Below are 27,961 nucleotides of genomic sequence, written 5' to 3'. Positions count from 1 at the left end.
CAATAGGTTGGGCAAGAGATCATGAACCTTCTAGGAAAAGGACTGTTAGAAATTCAGAGAGGGCTTAGAGAGAAGGAGCACACTGAAGAGATGAATTTAGAAGAATTAGCTAGTGGGTATGTGTTGTTGTGACGAGTTTCTAGCTCACACAGGAGATAAATGCTGGTTGAATTAATCAGTGTAGGAACTACACTTGTAATTAGACATGTATCCTACCCCAGTTGGAAAAAAACAAGTATATTGTATCTCAGTGGCTGTTTTCTTAGGATTTGTATACTTAGAACTCCTGTTCACATTATCCTGACATAAAAAAGTAATATTCAAATATGCTTGTGTGTTTCCAAAGATACTCTCCAATGATACATTAGTTTCCTTGGAGATTAAAAATGAGGTGTTTTAATCTCCAGAGATTAAAAACAAGTTCTCCAAAGATATTAGAGTTATAAAAAACATTTTTAACATTCACATTCCTTGACCATTCAAGTCATCTCTTACTCCTTTTAAACAATACATTTGTATAATTTTCTGACTATAATTGTTCTTTGTGATGATATTTCCATTAATTTAGGGGTGGCCATATCTGATGATGCTCCAGAATTACACCTGGCTCTGCACTCAAGAATCACATCTGATAGGACTATGGGTACCATATGGCATGTCAGGGATCAAACCTGGGTTGGCTGCGTGCAAGGCAAGCTCCCTATCACTGTATTATCACTCTAGCATTAATTTTTTAGAGCACTTGGCATATTGAACATGTACAGAGTAGGACTGATGTTCTGTATTTCATGAATAGAATTTTAAGTTGTCTGCATTTGACTACAGATCTACATACTACTAAGATCAATTGCTAATTATAGTAGTTGGCTGCCTCCATTGCAATGTCAATAACAAAGTTAGTGCCCCTTATGGAGCACTTCAATATAATTGACATCTGTTTTCAAATCTGGTAGAATAAGCTTCCTTTCCTTTCCTATTTACATTTGTGTTGGAGAATAATCAGGGAGATACTGAAAACAAACCATATGTTCAATGACAATAAATGCTTCAAATAGTCTCTTTGGACATATAGTTCATTAGGAGGAGAGCAAATGATTAATGTGGATCATTTTATGGCTTCCATGTGGATGAAAGGATTTGAGCTGCGCTCTCTTCTTGCCTGTGATGCACTGTTGACTGACATACACTTCTGGTGTCCACTATTACATAAAATAAAAGAGCAGATGATCTGTTTGCTGAGATAGCATTTGCAAAGGAAACTTGCAGTAGGTCAGAGCTAATTTAAATTTATTTCCTCCACATTCTACTGCACAAATCTTTTTATATTTATTTGGTTGTTTTGAAGTCATGAACAGAAGATTATTCATGGAACATTTTTTTTTTGCCCCAGACACTTAGAGTTCCAAAAAATGTAAGGTCAAAAATGTAAGACCAGGAAAAAAAATTTAGATACAAAAAAATGGGGTCGGAGAGGTGGCGCTAGAGGTAAGGTGTCTGCCTTGCAAGCGCTAGCCAAAGAAGGACCTCGGTTCAATCCCCCGGTGTCCCATATGGTCCCCCAAACCAGGAGCAATTTCTGAGTGCATAGCCAGGAGTAACCCCTGAGTGTCACCGGGTGTGGCCCAAAACCCAAAAAACAACCAACCAACCAAACAAACAAAATCAAAAGAAGTCGTTTGTAAATAATAACTACTGATAATGTTGCTGATACTGCCAAGAATTTAAAGCTGATTGAATCTCACGTGTATTGGTTCAGCAATTTATTCACTATTGATGCTTAAAAAATTTAAACAGAACATATTTTTGACTTAGCTTTTCATGTTTTTGAATTTATTAAAATAGTTGCCTCTTATTCATATTTATTTTTTCTTCACAATGTTTTCAGATAGTAGGGCAATGGAACATTTCTTAGCTTTGCTTTTATTTCTAAGTATTACCTACCACGAATTTTTTCCTAGAAGTAGTTGAGTCATACTTGCTGGCCATCATCTTTCTAATCTGTGTGATAAATGTCCTCCTTCCCACACAGGGACATCCTGAGTGCAGGAGGAGATAACTCTGTGACAGTGTTTGGGATACAGCAGTTTCAAAGCAAATGTTTCTTTTCTTCCTCTCTTCTTTCTTTCCTTCCTTTTCACCATCTTATTTCCTTAAAAATTGTCCTACACTTCCCTCATAGCAACAAATAACTTCACAATCCATTAAGAAATGATTTGTGATGAAAAACTGCCCTGGATTTCTCCCCACACAAGAATATCTCAAAAGACTCAATGGAGAAGCCTATATTTCCTTTATGTGTATAATACCTCCATAATAATACCCCCTAGTCTTTTTATTCTCAAAAGAAAGTGTCATAAACAGCATTGTTTTTTAAATGCCTTTTTAAAACGTAATTTTATTTATGTCTTTTATTGTATATGTATATATATTTTTTTTCTTTTTCTCTTTCTTCAACCTCACCTGTTTTGGTTCTGCTTGGTACGAAAACCTACAAGAAAAGTCTCGCCTGGGATAAAAGCTCAGGTCAAAACCAGGGCACAGATATTGTGCAGACTATCATTCTCACCTCCAAATCCACCAGCAATATAATATGTCACCATACCATTTTGCATAGGCACTCTAAATAAAGGAAAATGTTATACACAGAAACAAGCTCTTATCTACTAGGGATAAGAACCCATACTTTTTATAATACAGGATCACCTCCCACCCTGAACATGTGTCATGTGGACCCAACTAAGACTCCATCTGATTGGACAGCGACCGTCCAACCCAGAACCCCAGAACCCAGATGTGGAACCTACACAGGTCCCAGCAACAGCACCATGAACCAGACTCCTCCCCGGGGAAACTCCAAATGCTGTCCCAGCACCAACTTTCACCAGTTAATTTTATTATTTTATTTTATTATATATATTTTTTGGTTTTTGGGTGACATCTGGCAGCGCTTAGGTGTTACTCCTGGCTCTACACTCAGAAATCGCTCCTGGCAGGCTTGGGGGACCATATGGGATGCCGGGATTCGAACCACCGTCCTTCTGCATGCAAGGCAAAAAAGCCTTACCTCCATGCTCTCTTTTAACATGACATCCTGACATGAGGAAACGGCAACAATTTGAGCTAAGAGAAGGCTGCCCTATCTCATCACCTAATGGTATGATACAATTAGGAGACATGTTATCCTTTGCCCTTAGCAAAATCCAAAATCACTATTTACAGAACACTGACAAACATGAACTGAACAGTACCTATCAAGGGACCAATGAGAAAGTTCCTAGACTAGGCCTCGGCCTAGGATTCATACTAAAACCAAGATCTCTAATTACAGAGGTCTGACTTTGACAACTGCGACTGAGCAGAACTTCTGGAACCATGCTGAAAGACTATAGCCTAGGACCTGAGCAAAACCAAGTCCACTTATTACAGAAGACTGATTACAACAACAGTGATGGAACAGAAATCTTAGAACCGTAAAAAAAGAACTCTCTCCTAGCCTTCGCCTAAGACCTACGCAAATAACAAAATCTCCAGCTACAAAGGTGGGATGTCATCATCCAATCTGAGTGGAAAGTTTTCTGGCACCATAAAAAACCTTGGGGTGTATAAATGAGTTAATATGGATCCTGTAGTTGTTCCCATGGCAGTATGCTTCAAGAGTGGAGAAACCTTGTATCTCTTAGGCCAAGGAAATTCCCGTTGTAATTTCCCCAATATTTACCATGCAATGCAAAAAAAAAAAAAAAAGGAAGAAAGAAACACAACCCTTTTTTTTAAAAATTATCTTTATTTAAACATCATGATTACAAACATAATTGCAGTCATATGATTACAGTAATGTAAAGAACACTCCACTTCACCAGTTCAAGATTCCCACCACCAATTTCCCAGATCTCCCTCCTCTCCACCCAGCCCACATCTGTACTCGAGACAGGTTTTCTACTTCTCTCATTCATTCACATTGTTATGATAGTTATCAGTGTAGTTATTTCTCTAATTGCACTCATCACTCTATCACTTCTTGTCATGAGCTTCACCTATCAGCTCTCATCTCTCTTGTTTCTGAGATACTGCTAAAAATGTCTTCCATTTTTCTTAAAAACCATAGATGAGTGAAACTATTCTGCATCTTTCTCTCCCTCTGACTTATTTCACTCAGCCTAATAGATTCCATGTACATCCATATATAGGAAAATTTCATGACTTCATCTCTCCTGACGGCTGCATAGTATTCCATTGTGTATATGTACCACAGTTTCTTTAGCCACTCATCTGTTGAAGGGCATCTTGGTTGCTTCCAGAGTCTGGCTATTGTAAATAGCACTGCAATGAATATAGGTGTTTGGAAGGGATTTTTTTGTATTGTATTTTTGTGTTCCTAAGATATATTTTTAGGAGTGGTATAGCTGGATCATATGGGAGCTCAATTTCGTTTTTGGAGGAATCGCCATATCACTTTCCATAAAGGAACACAACCCTTTTTTAAGAAGTTGCTGGTCTGGTTTTTGTTTGTTTGCATCTTCTTTTTTTTTTTTTTTTTTTTTTTTTGGTTTTTGGGCCACACCTGGTAACGCTCAGGGGTTACTCCTGGCTATGTGCTCAGAAGTTGCTCCTGGCTTGGGGGACCATATGGGACACCGGGGGATCGAACCGCGGTCCGTCCAAGGCTAGCGCAGGCAAGGCAGGCACCTTACCTTTAGCACCACCGCCCGGTCCCCCCCCCTTTTTTTTTTTTTTTTGGTGTTTGCATCTTCTTAGCTGATGGTTTTGGTTTTTGGTTTATTCTTTTTAATTCATTTTGTACTTTTGTTGTTCCCTTATTATTTTATTTTATCTTGTCTTGTTTTGTTACCTTTTTCTTCTTTTTTTCCCTTTCTTCCTCAAATGGATATTTACAACACCTAGATGAACTCCTCCTATATCTTTTCTTATATCTACAATAGAGCCAAATTACTGGAATCGCCTTGATCAGCCTCATAATCAGAGGGAGAAAATGGATGGTACCAAGACCAGACAGCCATATGTTCACTTGATAGAAATAAAAAATGATCAGACTTGAATACCAAGTCCAAAGTCAATGACAGCAGAATTGATACCCAGTCTACAATAAACTGTAAGGGGGGTGGGGATTGCTGCATTAGTATTACAGGGGTAAAGGAGGGAGAAGTGAGATGCATGTTGAGAACAAGGGTTTTGGGAAGATAACACTAGTGGTAGAAATGACCCTCATTTATTATCACTATGTGCCTTAAATATTACTGTGAAAGATTTGTAATTCACTTTGACCACAATAAAAATTAAAAAAAAATTTTGTGGGGCCGGGCGGTGGCGCTAAAGGTAAGGTGCCTGCGCTACCTTGGAAGGACCGCGGTTCGATCCCCCGGTGTCCCATATGGTCCCCCAAGCCAGGAGCAACTTCTGAGCAGACAGCCAGGAGTAACCCCTGAGCGTTACCGGGTGTGGCCCAAAAACCAAAAAAAAATAAAAATAAAAAAATTTGTCCTAGTTGCATGTCTCAAATCTATTACTCTTAAATGTTATCATCCTTCTCAATTTCAATTTGTGACTGCTTTCATCTTGTCATAATAAAGACAAGTGACTTTTTATTCAATAATTGGTGAGAATAAGAAACACAAAGAAAAGGGAGGAGAAAATAAGGAAGGGTAGAGTTTGTTTTAGTAGTAATACTGTTCATTTTTGTTTTATATAGTTTATATTCCTGAACAATAAGGTCAGTAAATATGATAAATAAAGAAGTTTGGTAAAATTCTATTCAATCATTGTTTAATATATATACATCTACTGTGGTATTATTATAATCCAGGTAATACTTTATTATGTGTTTCGGAAGTGAATTGTTAAAAAATAAGTTTTTTAAAAATATTTAAAGGAGGAGAGAGCTTAAAGGATTGAGTGCATGCTTTATTATGTGGGCGGTTCAGATTTGATCCCTGACACTGCATGGCTCACCAAGCACTTCCAGGGAGCAACCCTTGAGCACTAAGCTAAGAGTATCGATGAGTGCTGCTGGGTGTGTCCCTAAAACCAAAGTCAAAATTGAAATAAATTAATTTTGAGAAAAATGTACATTCACTTGCCATTATATGGAATAATACAAAAGCAGTGATAGATTATTCCCATTCCTCCCACATTGTTACATTTTACAAAATTCTGGTACAGTCTTACAGCCAGGAATGAATGAACCCACGTATTCATTCCCTCAAGGTTCTCTCATGTTGCACTGGGTAGCCAAACTCACTTCCCTGTAATTCACCTCGCTCTCAGAAAAATCTGTTCTCTATTTCTAATACTTTGTTTAAAAATGATTACTACAGGGGCTGGAGCAGTGGCACAGCAGTAGGGTGTTTGCCACGCATCCATCCTTCCTTCCTTCCTTCCTTCCTTCCTTCCTTCCTTCCTTCCTTCCTTCCTTCCTTCCTTCCTTCCTTCCTTCCTTTCTTCTTTTTTCCTTCCTTCCTTCCTTCCTTCCTTCCTTCCTTCCTTCCTTCCTTCCTTCCTTCCTTCCTTCCTTCCTTCCTTCCTTCCTTCCTTCCTTCCTTCCTTCCTTCCTTCCGACATGATTTTTTTATATTAGTGTACATTGATTCATTACTGATATATAGGGTGGAGGAAATGGTATGACATTTTTATGTTAGTATACTTTTTTCATTGCTAATATATACCCATGTCAGTGATTTTTGTATGTTTATCTTGTATCCCTAACCTAACTCAACTTACTTGTTTTAGTTTTCTTATAGAGTTCTTTAGATTCTCAACATATAGACAAACATAATATCACACAATAGGATGGGATTGTTTAATTTCTTCCTTTTGGATCTGTTTTCATTGATTGTTTCTTGCCATATTGCAACGTGTATTACTTTCAATACTATGCTTGTGGGGTGCTGATTCTTCACAGTTTTGTCTATCTCCTCTCCATTCTTCTATCCTATTTTGTTTCATATGGAATGAATTGTGTTTGCACTTAATGGGAGTAGAGAAAATGCATTTGACCCTATTATCTTCCTAGAAATAGAGGTCTTATTCAATAAAATTATGTGTAAGTATGTACTCAATATCTTTCAAATTTCCTCTGGATATCCTGGTAGTTCCAAACATTTTCAACTAGTCTTTGACTTCCTCTTTTCTACTGCTTGCTTTCCACTTTTCTGTGTGGACAAATTCATTTGAAGCTAATTCAGTGTGGCAGAAATTGCAGTGTAATATGGAGTATCTTTTGGAATAGCGCATCCAGCAGTGGTATTCAGGGGGTTACTCTTGGCTTTGCACTCAGAAAATACTCCTGGCAGGCTAGGGGACCATATGAAATGCTGGTTCACCCAAGTGCAAGGCAAATGTCCTAGCCACTGTGTTATCACTCTAGCTCCAACAATTTGTAATATTTTTAATTTTACTATTATTATTATTATTCAACTCTGTGATATAGAATGACATTATAAGTAATACTATAGGCTATAGATTTATAGGTAATATTTAAGATTAATTTGCATTAAAATATTAAAATTGTTTGCAAGGCAAGAATAATTTAATATTTACAAAACCTTATATAAATTGAAAATGCATAAACCAGAGTAATGAGGCTCATAAAACTGTTAATATTAATGGGGAAACCTTTGGGAAAACATGGTGAAAAATCAAAGAAACTTGGAACCTAGATTTAAATGAGACTAGTTAATGATGAAAAAATTGGCATTTTAAAGTTTCAATCTCTTTTTAAGCCAAACTTATTCTATTCTTAAGACTTTAACTTTATATCAATTTATTCTTAAGACTTACTTTATATCAAAAGACTATTAACTTTATATCATTAATTAAAATAGAATGCCAGGACATAGAGAATACAAGCACTTTTCTTTTGGGTTTTGCATATATAAAGAATCAAGATAGCACACATAACTATATTTATGGATGAGTATAGAAACACCCACTTAGGGGGCCAGCAATAGCATAGTGGTAAGGCGTTTGACTTGCACATGGCCAACACAGGATGGACTCCGGTTTGAATCCTGGCATCCCATATGGTTCCTGAGCCTGCCAGGAGTGACTTCTGAGTGCAGATCCAGAAGTAACTCCTAAGTGTAGCCAGGTTTGACCCAAACAACCAAACAACAACAGCAACAACAACAAAATACCAACATATACACATATCTACTTTTATAATGTTTTTTAAAATTAATTTATTGATTAACCTTCAAATTTGGAAAAAACATAAATGGAATATATTCAATGCTCAAAAGAAGTAGATGTAAAAGTTGAATGTAGAAAAGAGTAATGTAGACATAGAAAAATTACATCACAGTGACTGAAGTGATAATATAGTAGGTAGTATGTTTGAATTGCATATGGTCAGCCTGGCTCTGTTCCCTAGAACCCCATTTGGTCCCCAGAGCCCACCAGGAGTTATTCTTGAGTACAGAACTAGTACTAAGCCCTGAACACTAATGGGTATTTCCTCCAAAATACATGACTGTAAATGTGATGGTAGGTACAGATGAAAGTTGTAGAATGAATTTTCTCTGAACCTGGATGCTCTTAGGTTTAGATGTAGCATGTTTGAATGGTGAAGCACGCTCTCTTGACTGTTTTTTTTTTTTTTGAGTTTTTTCTGTAATATTTATAAAAATGTATCAAGTTTGTTGAAATCATTAGCTATTTTTTTTTTTTTGGTTTTTGGGTCACACTCGGCAGTGCTCAGGGGTTACTCCTGGCTGTCTGCTCAGAAATAGCTCCTGGCAGGCACGGGGGACCATATGGGACACCGGGATTTGAACCAACCACCTTTGGTCCTGGATCGGCTGTTTGCAGGCAAATGCTGCTGTGCTATCTCTCCGGGCCCAATCATTAGCTATTTTAAAAGTATCTGATTTGAAGAAAAAAGTCAATTTAGGCCAGGCAAATTATATATAAAATAGCCTGTGGATTATTCTATTTAAGCCTAGTTTTTCAAATTATATTTTATAATATTTATAAATATAATATAAAAACATACAGATAATTCTGTGTAAAAATTCAGTTTTACTAATGGCTGATTATTATTCCATTATATTGGAATATACAGATAATAGTCCATATTATACAGACATGCAGAGAAGTTATTTCAAATACAAAGAAGCTCTACTTCATTTTGCCCACATGGTCTTCTTCAGGCTCAGTGATATTCTCATGCTCAGCTCTGGAAAATTCTATGAAAGGAAGAGAAAATGTAAGCTGAATTCTGGGCTCTTGCAATTTGTACTGAGTGCAGAGATAATGTGAGCCCATGACACAACCAATGGGCTTCTTTTTACTCTTAGAAATGGGGGGATAGATTTCTTGAAGAAGTCATCAGATTGGGGTTGGCAGAATTGGTCTTCAGTTACAGCTACTTGTTAAATGCTGTTGCAAATGATGTATTTAGTTCTGATCAAGCATTTGCCCAGGAATATGCTGAGTCTTATATGCATTGCACTATTGCATTGGTTGGTGGAGATCTCTTTCCCCTTTCCTTCCTCCTGAACCTTTTCCTCCTCCACCACTTTCTCCTTTCCTTTTTTCTCCTTTTTCTGCTCCTTTTCCTCCTTCCCCTCTTTTTCCCTTTCCCTTTCCTTTCTTCTTCCTCCTTTTCCTCCATCTCCTCTTTCTTATTTTCTTCTGTTCCTCCATTTCTGCTCTAACTGCACACCTTCCCACTTACATCCCCACCACCATTTTGTGACAAGCTTTCTACCATGAACTAGTCCTCCTGACCCTCGTCTCTATTGTATTTGAGCATTGTTGCTACATTATGATTTTTAAGAATCTTAAAAAATGTATGTGATCATTCCATATCTATTACTCTTCCTCTGACTCTTTTTACTCAACATAATAATCTCCATAGCTATGTATAAGCAAATTTCAAGACTTATTTTTTCCTAATGGCTTATTAGTGTTTTATTGTATTAGAATAGACAGATGCTCAGATCAATGGAATAGACTCAAATATCTGATACAGATCCTATGGTATATACTCAATATTTGGGACGGTGTGGGTTGGGCTACACCCAACAAAACTCAGGGGTTACTCCTGGCTCTGCATTTAGAAAACGCCCCTGGTAAACTTGGGGGACCATATGGGATATTGGGAATTGAACCCAGGTCAGCTGTGTGCAAGGCAAGTGACCTATTGCTGTGCTATTGCTCTGGCCCTTATAATCAATTAATCTTTGATAAAGGATCAAGAAATACAAAGTGAAGCAAAGAAAGACTCTTCAATAAGTGATGTTGGAAAAACTGAGTAGTTACATGCAAAAAAGCAAACTCAGACCTCTAATGCTATGCATAAAAGTAAAATCAAAATTGATTAAAGACTTGGATATTAACCTGAATTCATAAGGTTAAAAGAGGAAAAACTGAGGAAGAACTCTCCATAAAATTGGAACTAAGGGCATCTTCAAGGATGAAGCACCACTGGTCAAACAAGTGGTGGCAGAGATGAACAAATGGGACTACATTAAAATAAGATGCTTCTGAACCTCAAAGGAAATCATCAGGTTACAAAGACAGCCAACAGAATGGGAGAAGTTAGTTATAAAACCCTCTTTGACAAAGGGTTAATATCAAAGATAAATAGAGCACTGGTTGAACTTCCCAGGGGAAAAAAGCATTCAACCCTATCCTTGTATTGGGAAAAGAACAGAAACTTTCTCAAAGAAGAAATACAGATGGCTAAAAGGCATATGGATTAATGCTCCTCATTACTAATCATCAGGGAAATTCAAGTCAAAGCAACAGTGAGATATCACCTCACACCACAGAAACTGGTACAGATCAAAAAACAAGAACAACCAGTGCTGACTCAGATATAGGGAGAAAGGGACTCATTCACTGCTGGTGGGAAATGTCTACTGGTCCAGCCATTTTGGAAAACAGTATGGATATGTCCCCAAAATTAGTAGTTTACCCATTATACTATCTCTCTAACCCCATGTGTTTTCTTTTATTGAGGGGTTATCTAACAAGACCAGGTAGCTACTTAGCACTTGAAGTCATTCTAGAACCAGGTTATCTGAGTCACTTTTCCCCCTATTTACTGTCATATAATCTTAATAAAATCTCAGTTGAAATATAATCACATATACATGTGCACCCAGGTTTTCTCCAATAGAATATTTATAATAACAAGTAGGTAGCATTTTCAAAATTTTAACAAGAGCTTTAGTTCTTAGAATTCCAGAATAAGGTCAAAGATTTTGCTGCTACCTAGCATTCCCAAAGAAGTAACGACTAGAAATGGGGTATGTCAGAATGTTTAGAAAAATTTCCAAATTATTGTTTGCCTCTCACTATGCTGACCAATTTATTTGTGATTTAAGTATTAATGGCATAATGGGCCCGGAGAGATAGCACAGCGGTGTTTGCCTTGCAAGCAGCTGATCCAGGACCAAAGGTGGTTGGTTCGAATCCCGGTGTCCCATATGGTCCCCCGTGCCTGCCAGGAGCTATTTCTGAGCAGACAGCCAGGAGTAACCCCTGAGCACCGCCGGGTGTGGCCCAAAAACCAAAAAAAAAAAAAAAAAAAGTATTAATGGCATAAGTATATAAAATGTTATAGGTAGACTTGGATAGCACAACTGTTTTCAGTAATAAATAGATCATGAGGTTTGCTTTTTTCTGCTTCCCAAGTCCTGATCCCAGTAATCCCATGCACCAACTTGTCCATTGTCTGTGCTACTCTGGGCATAGAGGGTGCTGAACTCGCTGCTTCTAAATCCATTCACCAAGAGGAGCTCCAATAGAATAAGTCTGGATTGCTTGGGCCCCTAAGTAACAGTTTAGGAATTGGTACTCTTATTATTAGCAATCTAATAGAACATTCAAAAGTCACTAAAATAGAGAGTTTAAATAATATCCATATAATTCAGGGAAAGCATACCATGGCCTTAAATACTCAGATGGGAATTTCCATTTAAAAACCTGCTGCAAGTGTTTCTTTAGTATTTCCTGAGATTCCAATATGATGGAATAATATCAAGACTCAGCAATGTATTTGCATATCCTTTTGTTTTGTCAGGAAATGTAAATGTACTCCCCCCAATCCCCTTTCTTTAATCCTTTGAATTTCCACAACATTGCTTGCAGCCTCAGAGGTACACACAATTACCTGAAATATTGATTTCTTCTAGGAAAAACTCCAATTTTCCCAGATAGAAATAATATTTTAATGTTTCTCAAAAAATACTTTACTATTGGACTTTGTGGAGTTATCTAAATACTAGAAGATTTTAGATTTCTAGATATTTTCATATCTGTAAGATATAGAAAGTTTTTAAAATCTCTCTATACCTCTGTAATTCAGGTACAAATTTCCCACCACCACTCTTCCATGTTAAATATATTGACAATTAGAAACCTCTATACACATTCTCTCTCCTGTAAAAAAAAAAAACCTAGTGACAAAAGGCATTTAATATTCAGTACAAAAAGTACAGTTTGCTTGCATCAGAGCATAAAAGAGATATTAAGGAGTCCCCCTCCTTTTTTTAGACCCATAGGCTTTACAAGAAGCTTACAATAATTAAAATGGTGACTTATAAGGAATAGTTTACTTTAAGAAAATTGGGTATTAGAAGGAGGTAAAGTGATATGAATGATACCCCTTCAGTAACAATATTGCAAACCACAGTGTCTTAGAGAGGGACGGAGGGAGAGATAGAGAAGAAAGAAGTAGAAGAAAGAAAGGAAGGAAGGAAGGAAGGAAGGAAGGAAGGAAGGAAGGAAGGAAGGAAGGAAGGAAGGAAGGAAGGAAGGAAGGAAGGAAGGAAGGAAGGAAGTAAAGAAGAAAAGGCTGGAGTGGTGGTGCAAGTGGTAAGGTGTCTGTCTTGTCCATGCTAGCCTAGGACAGACCATGGTTCAATCCACCGGCATCCCATATGGTCCCCCAAGACAGGAGCGATTTCTGAGTGCATAGCCAGGAGTAACCCCTGAGTGTCATTGGGCGTGGCCCAAAAACAAAAATCAAAAAAGAAAGGAAGGAAGGAAAGAAAGAAAAAGAAAGGAAAGAAAAAGGAAAGAAAGAAAGAAAGGAAAGAAAGGAAAAAAGGAAAGGAGAAAGAAGAAAGAAAAAGAAAGAAGAAAAAAGAAAGAAAGAAAAAAGAAAAAGAAAGAAGAAAGAAAGGAAGGAATGAAGAAATAAAGAAAGAAAGAAAAGAAAGAAAGAAAGAAAGAAAGAAAGAAAGAAAGAAAGAAAGAAAGAAAGGAAGAAAGGAAGAAAGGAAGAAAAGGAAAGAAAGGAGACCAGGTCTCTTACAAAAATCAGGACAGCTAGCCATAGGACCCCTGGGCTGACCACTTTGTCCAGGCGAGCATGATTTCCCCCACACCAGGCGGGTCTTCAGGGCCACGCCTGGTTAATCTGGCCCTGGGAGGAGGGGGTGAGAAATTCCTTCCTAGGCATCCAAAACCTACAGAGGCTTGGCTGGGCTCAGAACACTCCGAATGCCAGGATTTCTTGGTGTGTTTGCCTGGTATGTTGGGGGCTCTGGGCAGGACAGCTAGCCATAGGACCCCTGGGCTGACCACTTAGTCCAGGGGAACAAGATTCCCCCCACACCAGGCGGGTCTTCAGGGCCACGCCTGGTTAATCGGGCCCTGGGGGGAGGGGGTGAGAAATTCCTCCCTAGGCATCCAAGAACTACAGAGGCTTGGCTGAGCTCAGAACACTCCACATGCCAGGATTTCGTGGGCTTTTGACTGGTATGTTGGGGGCTCTGGGCAGGACAGCTAGCCATAGGACCCCTGGGCTGACCACTTTGTCCAGGCGAGCATGATTTCCCCCACACCAGGCGGGTCTTCAGGGCCACGCCTGGTTAATCTGGCCCTGGGAGGAGGGGGTGAGAAATTCCTTCCTAGGCATCCAAAACCTACAGAGGCTTGGCTGGGCTCAGAACACTCCGAATGCCAGGATTTCTTGGTGTGTTTGCCTGGTATGTTGGGGGCTCTGGGCAGGACAGCTAGCCATAGGACCCCTGGGCTGACCACTTAGTCCAGGGGAACAAGATTCCCCCCACACCAGGCGGGTCTTCAGGGCCACGCCTGGTTAATCGGGCCCTGGGGGGAGGGGGTGAGAAATTCCTCCCTAGGCATCCAAGAATTACAGAACCGCGCGGGGGCTCACGCCCCCGCGCGTACTTCATGTACTTCATGTAATCAGAATATTCCTTATTCTTATGTTATGTTTTCCGTATACAGAATGTTTATTTTGTATTCTCCCCTTTCCCACACCCCTACAAAGCTCTTTTTTACTCCTTAACTCTCTAACCCCCTCTCAAACATCACTAACCTAGTTTACTCTTTTTAACTTCAGTAGTGTACAATCCTAATCACACTCCAAAGCTGTGCATTGTGTGTGACAACCCCAAACTGTTTCAAGATACATAAAATGGACACGTATTTCTTTAGAATATTTTGTGTTTTTTCTCTGACAGCTATAATTCTTACTAAATGTTGTCTTATACAGTGATGATTCTAACCACTTTTTATCTTCTCTTTTTGAGCTGTTTAACAAGGAATTTTGGTGGAAGAGTCTCCCAGTTTAATGCTTATGATTGAACCATGTCTTGGGAATCATTGTAATTGTTCTTATGGCCCCCATATGCGCCAATAACACCATGTGGCATTGCTTCTTATTTGCATAGGCACATTAAAATGGGAAAATAGTATAAATACAAATAAGATCCTATCTAATAGAGATTGGAACACACAAATCTTGTAGTGCAAAGGGACCTTACACCCTGAACACTGACATAACGACCTGGCACAGACCTCAGAAGAAAGGGCATATTCCATTCTCCCCTGAACCAGGAAAGCCATCCACGAAACATCCAGGCTGGTCTATAACATCACCTGGAAGCTATCCTCTACCACGGAAGACCTACACTGCTCAGACCTCGACCTGCTCAAAAGAGACTTCCCTTAACACTGAGAAGACTTAACAACAACAACGACCTGCTTACAGGACAGGGCTCCCTGCATTGCCCTTTGATTGTGAGGTGAAAGGAGAGGATGCTCCACATCCTGACTTCAATGTAAGATATGCAGATTCCAGGATCTTTAATACAGAAACATGATACCAACAACAGAGACTGTGTGAAAAATAAAAGTTTGTTGGCACTACAGACAATGTATTGGATTGGACGATCTAGCTTGCCTGGAGCCTAGACTTCGTCTTGTGCCAAGAAACTTCAGGGGTCTGGTCTCTTTGTACTTAGGCCAAGGTTATTTCTTTCCATGTCCCTCATATTTTGGTGGGCCTATGCAAACAACAATTGCCACTCTAACACCATTTTTACTGTGCTCCTTTGACTCTAATCCTTAAAAAGAACTCACTTAAAATTTGAGGTTAACTTAAGCTAATATGCATGTATATGGAAATGTAAGAAAATACTATGCCTGTAATGTTTAACGAGTTACGTAAGTTTTATGGCTTTAGATTGCCTTGTGTACTGTTAAGAAATATTATAATGTGTTACAATCTGGGGACTTGAGGAACAAAGTAATTGTACATGGATTCTGTCTTATTTATCTTAATGTTCTTTGGCTGAAATTTCAAAGTTAAGATATCAGCAAGGGGACTTCTGAGAATTATGTTATGGGTGATTGTCCTTCCACTGTAACTTTACCTTGTCCTCTTTCTTTGCACCCTTGTTCTCATAATTAAAAATAAAAATTAAAAAAAAAAAAAAAAAAAAAAAAAAAAAAAATCAAGATTTCTTAGTGCAGAGGCCCAATTCTGACAACAGAGACTGAGCAGAACCTTTGGAACCATAATTTCCTAGACTTCAGCTTAGGGAACAAGCAAAAACATGAAGCACATGATACAAAAAACTGAAGGAACAGTACCTCTAGAACCTTAAAGACTCTATCCTAGGCCTTGTCCTAGGACCTGCGCAAATACCAAGATTTCTTGCTACAGTGGCCTTATTTTGTCATCCAGAACCGAGAGGAAAGGTTCCTGACACCACAAAAAACAAACAAACAAACAAAAACCTGGGATATGGCAATGAGAAGGTATGGAGCCAGTGGTTGTTCCCATGACAATATGCTTCAAGAGTGGAGAAACCCTGAATCTCTTAGGCCACAGGAATTTTCTTTCTTCCCCAATACTTACTGTGCCTATACAAAAAAAAAAAAAAAAAAATGGTGGGGTAACACCAAGCCCTGCCACTGCACCACTTTTTCTGGTTTAGTTTTGCTTTATTTTTTGTTTGTTTTTTGATATTATTTCACTTCTCTTTTTTCTTCCACTTTTTTCTTTCTTTTTCACTTTTGTGGATATTATTTGGTAATTTTTTTCTTTTTATTTTAGTAGTTGATACCAAGTTTTTTCTTCTCTTTTCCTTAACTTTTTTTTTTTTATCTCCAACAGAATAGCATAACTTGAATCATTCAGCCTCATAAAATAAGGGGGGGGGGAATGATACCAGGACCAGTCATAAGAACATGTTGTGTAAATAAAAAATGACCAGACTGGAACACCAAACAGAATAGATACCCAACCTATAATAACCTGTAAGGTGGAGACCACTAGGATTCTGGGGGGGTAAAGGAGGGATACGTGGGAGACAAGCTGGGAACAGGAGTGGAGGGAGAACAACATTGGTAGTGGGAAAGCCCTTCATTTATCGTCACTATATACTGTAAATAATTCTGTGTAATGAACTTCAGTCACAATAAAAAAGTAAAAAAAAAAAGAAAGAAGAAAGAAAGAAAGAATGAAAGAAAGAAAGAAAAAAGAAAGAAAGAAGAAAAGAAAGAAAAAGAAAATGTCTTCCATAGTGTCAGGCAGGGGGAGAGCAAGGATAGAGTAAGAAGGGGACACAATGGTTGTGGGTGAAGATCTGAGTTTTGGACAATATATGACTGAAACTCAATCAGGAATAACTTTGTTTCAACTATCTATCTTATGTGATTCAATTAAAATTTTATTTTATAAAAATGTGCTCTGAAGTATTATTAAAGAATCAAGTAATCTATTTTAAAATAGTAATTAATAAGAATTTGGTTTTACATTACTCTTGTTAATATCTTATCAAAATAATACACACTATTTGTTGAACAAATACTAACTGGAAAATAAAGAAAGCTAGACTAGGGAACTCCCTTTGATGATATGATAAAGAAAAGGTCTCCTTTATTTCTTATACTTAAAAAAAATAAACAGATGCATCCAGAAACTACAGGGGCAGGGCTGGGCTCAGAGCACTCGCATGCCAGGATTTCTGGGTCTTTGACTGGTATGTTGGGGGCTCTGGGCGGGACAGCTAGCCACAGGCCCCCTGGGCTGAACTCCTAGTCCAGGGGACCAAGATCCCCCCAAACCTGGTGGGTCTTCAGGGCCACGCCTGGTTAATCGGGCCCTGGGGGGAGGGGGGAGAAATCCCTCCCTATGCATCCAGAAACTACAGGGGCAGGGCTGGGCTCAGAGCACTCGCATGCCAGGATTTCTGGGTCTTTGACTGGTATGTTGGAGGCTCTGGGCGGGACAGCTAGCCACAGGCCCCCTGGGCTGAACTCCTAGTCCAGGGGACCAAGATCCCCCCAAACCTGATGGGTCTTCAGGGCCACGCCTGGTTAATCGGGCCCTGGGGGGAGGGGGGAGAAATCCCTCCCTATGCATCCAGAAACTACAGGGGCAGGGCTGGGCTCAGAGCACTCGCATGCCAGGATTTCTGGGTCTTTGACTGGTATGTTGGGGGCTCTGGGCGGGACAACTAGCCACAGGCCCCCTGGGCTGAACTCCTAGTCCAGGGGACCAAGATCCCCCCAAACCTGGTGGGTCTTCAGGGCCACGCCTGGTTAATCGGGCCCTGGGGGGAGGGGGGAGAAATCCCTCCCTATGCATCCAGAAACTACAGGGGCAGGGCTGGGCTCAGAGCACTCGCATGCCAGGATTTCTGGGTCTTTGACTGGTATGTTGAGGGCTCTGGGCGGGACAGCTAGCCACAGGCCCCCTGGGCTGAACTCCTAGTCCAGGGGACCAAGATCCCCCCAAACCTGGTGGGTCTTCAGGGCCACGCCTGGTTAATCGGGCCCTGGGGGGAGGGGGGAGAAATCCCTCCCTATGCATCCAGAAACTACAGGGTCAGGGCTGGGCTCAGAGCACTCGCATGCCAGGATTTCTGGGTCTTTGACTGGTATGTTGGGGGCTCTGGGTGGGACAGCTAGCCACAGCCCCCCTGGGCTGAACTCCTAGTCCAGGGGACCAAGATCCCCCCAAACCTGGTGGGTCTTCAGGGCCACGCCTGGTTAATCGGGCCCTGGGGGGAGGGGGGAGAAATCCCTCCCTATGCATCCAGAAACTACAGGGGCAGGGCTGGGCTCAGAGCACTCGCATGCCAGGATTTCTGGGTCTTTGACTGGTATGTTGGGGGCTCTGGGCGGGACAGCTAGCCACAGGCCCCCTGGGCTGAACTCCTAGTCCAGGGGACCAAGATCCCCCCAAACCTGGTGGGTCTTCAGGGCCACGCCTGGTTAATCGGGCCCTGGGGGGAGGGGGGAGAAATCCCTCCCTATGCATCCAGAAACTACAGGGGCAGGGCTGGGCTCAGAGCACTTGCATGCCAGGATTTCTGGGTCTTTGACTGGTATGTTGGGGGCTCTGGGCGGGACAGCTAGCCACAGGCCCCCTGGGCTGAACTCCTAGTCCAGGGGACCAAGATCCCCCCAAACCTGGTGGGTCTTCAGGGCCACGCCTGGTTAATCGGGCCCTGGGGGGAGGGGGGAGAAATCCCTCCCTATGCATCCAGAAACTACAGGGGCAGGGCTGGGCTCAGAGCACTCGCATGCCAGGATTTCTGGGTCTTTGACTGGTATGTTGGGGGCTCTGGGCGGGACAGCTAGCCACAGCCCCCCTGGGCTGAACTCCTAGTCCAGGGGACCAAGATCCCCCCAAACCTGGTGGGTCTTCAGGGCCACGCCTGGTTAATCGGGTTCTGGGGGGAGGGGGGAGAAATCCCTCCCTATGCATCCAAAAACTACAGGGGCAGGGCTGGGCTCAGAGCACTCGCATGCCAGGATTTCTGGGTCTTTGACTGGTATGTTGGGGGCTCTGGGCGGGACAGCTAGCCACAGGCCCCCTGGGCTGAACTCCTAGTCCAGGGGACCAAGATCCCCCCAAACCTGGTGGGTCTTCAGGGCCACGCCTGTTTAATCGGGCCCTGGGGGGAGGGGGGAGAAATCCCTCCCTATGCATCCAAAAACTACAGAACCGCGAGGGGGCTCGGGCCCCCGCGCGTCCTTCATATATTAAGAGTATTCCTTACTGTTATGTTACGTTTTACGTATCCAGAATCTTTATTTTGTATTGTGCCCTTTCCCACATCCCTACAAAGCTCTTTTTTATTCCTTTACTCTTTATCCCCCCCAAACATCTCTAATCTACATTACTCTTTTTAATCAGTAGTGTACAAGCCTTAACAGAGACCAAAGCCGTGTATTGTGTGTAACAACCCCAAACTGTTTCAAGATACATAAAATGGACACGTATTTCTTTAGAATATTTTATGTTTTTTCTCTGACAGCTATAATTCTTACTAAATGTTGTCTTATATAGTGACGATTCTAACCACTTTTCATCTTCTCTTTTTGAGCTGTTTAACAAGGAATCTTAGAGAAAGAGTCCCCCAGATTAATGCTTATGATTGAACCATAATTGTTCTTATCACCCCCATATGCGCCAAGAACACCACGTGGCATTGCTCCTTTTTTGCATAGGCACATTAAAATGGGAAAATAGTATACATATAAATAAGATCCTATCTAATAGAGATTGGTACAAACAAATCTTATAGTGCAAAGGGACCTTACACCCTGAACATTGACATAACGACCTGGCACAGACCTCAGAAGAAAGGGCATTTCCCTGAACCAGGGAAGCCATCCACAAAACATCCAGGCTGGTCTATAGCATCACCTGGAAGCAATCCTCTACCAAGGAAGACTCTACACTGCTCAGACATTGTCCTGCTCAAAAGAGACTTCCATTAACACTGAGAAGACTTAGCAACAACAATGACTTGCTTACAGGACAGGGCTCCCTGCATTGCCCTTTGATTGTGAGGTGAAACCAGAGGACGCTCCACATCCTGACTTCAATGTTGGATATACAGATACCAGGATCTTTAATACAGAAGCTTGATACCAACAACAGAGACTGTGTGAAAAATATAAGTGTGTTGGCACTACAGACAATGTCTTGGATTGGACGATCTAGCTTGCCTGGAGCCTAGAGTTGGTCTTGTGCCAGGAACCTTCAGGGGTTGTGTCTTTTTGTATTTAGGCCAAGGTTATTTCTTTCCATGTCCCTCATATTTTGGTGGGCCTATGCAAACAACAATTGCCACTCTAACACCATTTTTGCTGTGCTCCTTTGACTCTAATCCTTAAAAAGAACCCAGTTAAGATTTGAGGGTAACTTAAGCTAATATGCATGAATATGGAAATGTAAAAAAAATGCTATGCCTGTAATGTTTAAGGAGTTATGTAAGTTTTATGGCTTTAGATTGCCTTGTGTGCTATTAAGAAATATTATAGTGTGTTACAATCTTAATGTTCTTTGGATGAAATTTCAAAGTTGGGATATCAGCAAGGGGACTTCTGAGAATTATGTTATGTATTGTCCTTCCACTGTAACTTTACCTTGTCCTCTTTCTTTCCATCCTTGTTCTCATAATTAAAAATAAAAAAATTAAAATTAAAAAAAAAGAAATAAACAATAATATCTATTAATAAATTTATAATCTTGGGGAGTCTCTAGCAGCATGGGGTTTGGCAGGCCTCCGCCATGCCAGAGGCCTTCCTAACCAGGCCTGGGGGGGGGTGCGGGACTTGGGTGACCCCAGCACTCCTCTACTGCCTTGCTCCAGATCTCCAGGGCTTTCCTGGGCCACATGCCTGCGCAAGCCAGTGAAGTGGGTCCTTTGGTGGAGCTTGAAGGTACCCTAGGCTTTCCCCCATTCCCCACTCCTTAGGGAGGGGCTGGATGGGGGCCCTGAACTTCCGGCCTCTCAGGTTCTTGAAGCAGTCACTGATAATCTCTTACCAGTCTGTATTTTCAAAACCGTGAGGGGGCACGCGCCCACGCGAGCACAAGATCCATTAATAGTACTCACTATCATTGAATTATGTTTTTATGTATGCAGAATGTCCATTTTGTACTCTGCCCTTTCGCACACACCTAGAAAAATCATTTTTCTCTTTAACTCTCACTCCCTATTATCATTACTCCACATTTACCCTTTTTAACTTAAGTACTGTAGAGTTCTAAGTCACAGACCAAGTGGTGTCCTGGATTTAACACCCCCCCCAACAACTATTCCAAAAGGTATAAAAAGGACACGTATGTCTTTTCAGCATTTTATGTGTGTTTTCCTTGACGGCTATAACTCTTGCTGAATATTTTCTTATACAGTGATGATCCCTCCCCCCCCCTTTTATCTTTTCTTCTCTTTGTGAGAAGAAAATAGGGAATTTGGTGAAAGAGTCCCTCAATTTAATGCTTATGTTTGAACCAAGTCATGGGTATTGTTGGACGTGTTCTTACGCCCCCATATACTCTGATTTGCCACGTGGCTTTATTTCTTGTTTGCATAGGCACATTAAAACGGGAAAATACTATATATACAAATAAATTCTTATCTAATAGAGATGGGAACACACAAATCTTGTAGTGCAATGGAACCTTACACCCTGAACATTGACATAAAGACCTTGCACAGGCCTCAGAAGAATGGGCATTCTCCATCCACCCCTGATCTAGGGAAGACATCTACAAAACATCCAAGGTTGTCTATAACATCACCTGGAGGCAATCCTCTACCAGGGAAGACTCTACTGCTGCTCTTCATTCACATCAACCTACTCAAAAGAGACTTCCCTTAACACTGAGAAGACTTAACAACAACAATGACCTGCTTTCTGTATTGCTCCTGAATTGTGAGGTGAAACTAGAGGATACTCTACACCAGCCTGACTTCAATGTAGGATGTGCAGATTCCAGGTTCTTTAATACAGAAACCTGATGCCAACAATAGAGACTGCGTGAAAAATAAAACTATATTGGCACTACAGTCAATGACTTGGATTGAATAAACTAGTTTGCCTGGAGTCTAGAATTGGTCTTATGCCAGGAAACTTCAGGGGTTAAAACTTAAGCAAGGATTTGAAGAAAACTATACAGGATCACCAGTTTCTTTTACAGAATCAGCTGAACAGTATTCTGCTCAGATGAATTCTTCAGTCTGACTTCTGAAAATTTTGGCAAAGTTCATGGAATTTTAATGTATAAAGACTTTCTCAAATATTGGGATGATGTAGAAACATTCCAGGCAAGAGAAGATGATGTTCTGATTGCAACCTATCCCAGATCTGGTACAACTTGGGTTAGTGAAATTGTAGACATGATCTACAAAGAAGGTGATGATAAAAAGTGCAGAGAAGATGCCATTTTTAATAGAATACCTTTCCTGGAGTGCAGAAAAAAGATGCACTAAATGGAATTAAGCAATTAAAACTGACGGCATCTCCAAGACTTGTGAAGACTCATTTGCCACCAGAACTTCTTCCAGCCTCATTTTGGGAAAAGAATTGTAAGATTATATATGCGTGCCGGAATGCAAAAGATATGGCTGTTTCTTTTTATTATTTCTTTAAAATGGTACCTATTCACCCAGATCCTGAAACTTTTTCAGAGTTTGTGGAGAAATTTATGAATGGTCTGGTTCCATATGGTTCTTAGTATAAACATGCAAAATCATGGTGGGAGAAGAAAAATAATTCACAAATGCTATTTCTTTACTATGAAGACCTTAAAGAGGATATCAGAAAAGAAGTAATAAAATTGATACAATTTCTGGGAAGAAAATCTTCAAAGGAACTTGTAGACAAGATTATACAACATACTTCATTCCAGGAAATGAAGAATAATCGAACTACTAATTACACAATGCTCCCAGATGAAATGATGAACCAAAAGATATATTCCTTCATACGCAAAGGGATTTCAGGAGACTGGAAGAATCACTTTACAGTAGGTCTAATGAAAAATTTGATGTACACTATGAACAGGAAATGAAGGGTTCCACACTGAAATTGAGAACTGAAATCTAATAATTAGGATTCCTTTTAAGACATATAAGATTCAGATTTTCTTCTCTGTTTTGTTTCTATTATTTTTATATCCTACAGTTATGTCAATTTTTCTAAATCAAAAACACCCTTCTTCATAAATTTTTTTCTAAAGTGCCTCAATAGAATATTATATCTATAATAAATTATCTAAGTGGCAAAATTGGGATATTTGATAAAATTTAAATTTATACTCTGGTGAAATAGAAGGATTTTTTTCAGCATTGTTTTTTTCTATAGCTATGTTTTTTATGGTGTTATTCTTTCAATGTTTAACATGGTTATGTTATACATTGAATTAGAAATTGAAAATTATGATTTTGCAGAGATATGAAGCAGAATCTCAATCTATAAAATCAAAAGTTTTTATTCACTTTTCCAGTAACCAGCATCTTATCTTATTTAATATATTGTGCTATTATTATATATAATTTAATATTATAGTGCTATAACCTTTTCTTAATTTATAGTTATTTAAAACTCATAACTAATAATATGCACTTAAATAATAAACCTGGTGTCTTTAAAAAAATAAGTTTATAATCTTAAAATAGTTTACTTGTTGAAACATGTGATAAAGAAAGCATTCTTTTTGTAAAAAGAAAGCATTCTTTAAAAAATGAATATGTATTTCTCTAAGTCCATTGTTTGAAATAAAATATTAAACTGATAAATTCTTTCTCATCAACAAATGTATTTCCCAAATCAAGGGTAGCAATTCTTAGATGATATGGTCAGAAACTTATCTCAGAGTAATCAAGCTAAGAATTGGATAGAGATCATTTTAAAGCCAGGATAACTCACAGGATTAAGTACATAAACTTGTTAATTAATTAAGAAAGTTTCATATGTAGTGGCTGTTATATTCCTATTAAGTTACTTAAAGATCAGGGAAACAATTAGGACAACGTGTTACTGTCAAGTATGTGATAAGGGGCTGGACAGAGTAGAAACATGTTGCCCACTTGTAAACCAAGTAAATTCTACATCTACGATGTGTCACAAATCTTACTACTGACTCCCTAATGCAATTGTTTGCTTGCATTGTGGCAATAATTTCAGTCCTCTCTGTATCTCCTTTCATTCAGGTCTCTAAGAGAAATTTTATTTGATGGAACAAGGAGATAGGCACATCATAATCAGTAGAACAAACCCAAGAAACTTTAGACTGTGATATGTGTCTTTTTTCCCTGTAAAAAATAGCTTAACGGGCCCGGAGAGATAGCACAGCGGCCTTTGCCTTGCAAGGAGCCGATCCAGGACCAAAGGTGGTTGGTTCAAATCCCGGTGTCCCATATGGTCTCCCCCGTGCCTGCCAGGAGCTATTTCTGAGCAGACAGTCAGGAGTAACCCCTGGGCACTGCCGTGTGTGGCCCAAAAACCAAAAAAAGAAAACCCCCCCAAAAAACTTAACATTGTTTTTGTAATGTTATGTTTATGGCTGGTGAAGATTTGAAAATAACCTCTTAACCAGCTGTCATGGATGGTTTTTGACTGTTGAATTGTGATTTCTTGGCTATCTGGGAAGGCAATAGAAAGCAAATGATCAATTTTTAAAAAAATTTCTTACTCTCCATTATTTATATAAAGATATTGAATTTAATAAAATGGTAAATTTGAAAAGTTTCTTTTTTAAATTTTTTTTGTTTGTTTTTGAGCCACACCCAGCAGTGCTCAGAGATTAATCCTGGCTATCTGCTCAGAAATAGCTCCTGGCAGGCACGGGGACCATATGGGACTCCAGGATTCGAACCAACCACCTTAGGTCCTGGATCAGCTGCTTGCAAGGCAAACACCGCTGTGCTATCTCTCTGGCCTCAATCTTTTTTTTTTTTTTTAATTTTTATTGTGGCCAAAGTGAGTTACAAATCTTTCACAGTAATATTTAAGGTACATAGTGACAATAAATACGGGGCATTCCCACCACCAGTGTTGTCCTTCCTCTACCCCTTTTCTCAGTATGCATCCCACTTCTCCCTCCTTTACCCACCCCAGGATGGTTTCCACTTGTACAGCTTGTTGTAGATTGAGTATCAAATCTGTTGTCGTTGACTTTGGGTTTGGTGTTCAAGTCTGATTATTTTATTTTCACTAAATGTTCATATGACTGTCTGGTCCTGGTACCATCCATTTTTTCCTCCCCTCAAATTATGAGGCTGAGCAAAATGATTCCAGTAATATGGTTCTGTTGGAGGTATAAGAAAAGGAAAGAGCAAAAAACCAACAAACATGCACACCCACCCCCCAAAAAAGAAAAAGAAAATACAAAAAGAAAACAAAAAAAAACTAAAAGGGATCATCTAAGTCTTATAAATATCAATTTAGAAGAAGAAAGGGAAAAAAAGGAGGAAAAAGTAATAAAACAACACAAAAGAAAAAGAAAAACAAAAACACCTACACACAAAAGAAGAAAAAAAAGATAAAACAATAACGAGCCTTCCTGGAGCAGGATTTTTAGCCGGCACGGGCACGCAGCTGGCAGGCCTCCGCATGTGCCAGCGGCCTATTGGCCCGGCCTAGGGTAGGGGGGCCCGGACCTAGGTCACCCGACCCCACTCTCCCCCATTCCTCCGGATCTCCAGGTGGGTTCCTGGAAGGAGCTGATGGGGCACCCTGGGTTTTCCCCACTCCCAGGCCGGGTCCGGAGACTGGCCTAGGGTGGGGCTTAGGGGGTGGAGTTTGATCTGGTGGGTGGCAGATAGCTGCTCAGCTATACTCAGGCTGTCACTGGCAATTTCATACCGGTCTACATTTTGCAATCCGCGCGGGGGCTCCTCCCAACCATCAGTACCCCAGATTTACCCTTCTTAACTTCAGTAACACACAGTTCTAATCTCTGACCTAAGACATACAGTAGATCTAACAAATCCTAGAACTATTTAGAAGGACACAAATTGAACACATATTGAACACATATATCTTTTGAATATTTTATGGGTATTTTCTTTAACTGATATAACTCTCTATATATTCTTCTACCATGATGTTTCTATCCACTTTTCATCTTGTCTTTTCTTTGTAAGCTGTTCAGTAAGGATTGTTGTTTGAACTGTCCCTCAGTTTGATGCCTTTGATTGAACTATGTCATGGAAATTGCTGGTCTTGTTCCTATTGCCTCCAGATGCACCAATAACACTTCATGGCATTGATCCTTGTTTGCATAGACACATTAAAATGGGAAAACACCATACATACAGATAAGTTCTTATCTAATAAATCTCAGTACAATGTACCTTACACCCTGAACATTGATATAATGTCCTGGCACAGGCCTCAGAAGAATGGGCATCCTCCATTCACGCCAGAACCAGGCAAGCTATCTACGAAACATCCAAGGTCTTATATAGCAACAGCTGGAAGCAGTCCTCTACCAGGAAAGACACTACCAAGGGTCTCACATCGACCTCCTAAAAAGAGACTTCCGTTTACACTGAGAAGACTTGACAACAACAATGACCTGCTCTACAGGACATGGTTCTCTCTATTGCCCCTTAAGTGTGAGGCGAAACGAGAGGAGGCTCTGCACCATCCTGACTGCAATATGGGATATGCAGACTCCAGGATCTTTAATACAGAAGCATGATACCAACAACAGAGACTATGTGAGGAATGGAGGTGTACTGCCACTACAGACGATGACTTGAATTGGACAAACTAGTTTGCCTGGAGTCCAGAGTCAGTCCTGTGCCAGGAAACTTCAGGGGTAGGGTCTCCTTGTATTTAGACCATAATTTGTCTTTCCATGTCCCTTATGTTTTGGTGGGCCTATGCAAACAAATGCCATTTTAATACCGTTTTTTACTATGTTCCCTTGACTCCAATCCTTAAGAAAAACAACCCACTAAAACTTTTGAGGTTAACTTAAACTAGTAAGCATGTGCATGGAACTAGAGAAATGTACTTTGCCCTCAATGTTTAAGGAGTTACATAAGTCTAATGTCTTTAGATTATATTGTGTGCCACTAAAAAATAGTATGTACTACAACTGGGGATTTGAGGGACAAAGTAATTGTATTGTACATGGGTTCAGTTTTGTTTTTCTTAATGTTCTTTGGCTGAAAGTTTAAGGCTGGGATATCATCGATGGGACTACCGAGAATTCTGTTTATGGGTGATTGGGCTTCCACTGTAACTTTACCCTGTCCTCTTTCTTTGCATCTTTGTTGTCATAATTAAAATAAAAAAAAGAAAAAAAACAATAACAAAAACAAAAAACAAAGAACAGTCAAAAAGCCCCAAAGCAGCAACTACTTAAAAAGGCTTGTATTTCTTCTTCTTCTTCTTCTTCTTCTTCTTCTTCTTCTTCTTCTTCTTCTTCTTCTTCTTCTTCTTCTTCTTCTTCTTCTTCTTCTTCTTCTTCTTCTTCTTCTTCTTCTTCTCCTTCTTCTTCTTCTCCTTCTCCTCCTCCTCCTCCTCCTCTTCTTCTTCTCCTTCTCCTCCTCCTCCTCCTCTTCTTCTTCTCCTCCTCCTCCTCTTCTTCTTCACAATAAGTATTGGGGAAATTAGAAAGGGAATTCCCTTGGCCTAAGAGATACAGGGTTTCTCCATCCTTGAAGTATACTGCCATGGGAACTACTACAGGCTCTATACATGCTCATTTTCAACTCCCCAGGTCTTTTTATGTGCCAGGAAACTTTCCGCTCAGTTGTGTATGATAACATCAGGCCTCTTAGCTAGAGATCTTGGTATTTGCATAGGTCATAGGACGAAAGCTAGGAGATAGATTTTCTTTACGGTTCTAGGATTTGTGTATCATCACTGTTGTTGTAATTAGTCTTCTGGAAGAAAAGTTTCTTTTTTGAAA

General features: G+C 39.9%; 1 pseudogene; it reads left to right on the top strand.

Annotated features, from left to right (window-relative positions):
- Positions 1 to 21: 21 nt before the first annotated feature.
- Positions 22 to 23,159, top strand: LOC126004340 (sulfotransferase 1E1-like; annotated as a pseudogene).
- The last annotated feature ends 4,802 nt before the right edge of the window (positions 23,160 to 27,961 follow it).

Source organism: Suncus etruscus, chromosome 3, assembly GCF_024139225.1.
Source record: "Suncus etruscus isolate mSunEtr1 chromosome 3, mSunEtr1.pri.cur, whole genome shotgun sequence".
NCBI classification, from domain to species: Eukaryota; Metazoa; Chordata; class Mammalia; order Eulipotyphla; family Soricidae; genus Suncus; species Suncus etruscus.
Note: the sequence above shows the minus strand (reverse complement) of the source record. Positions and strands in the feature narration are given on the sequence as shown.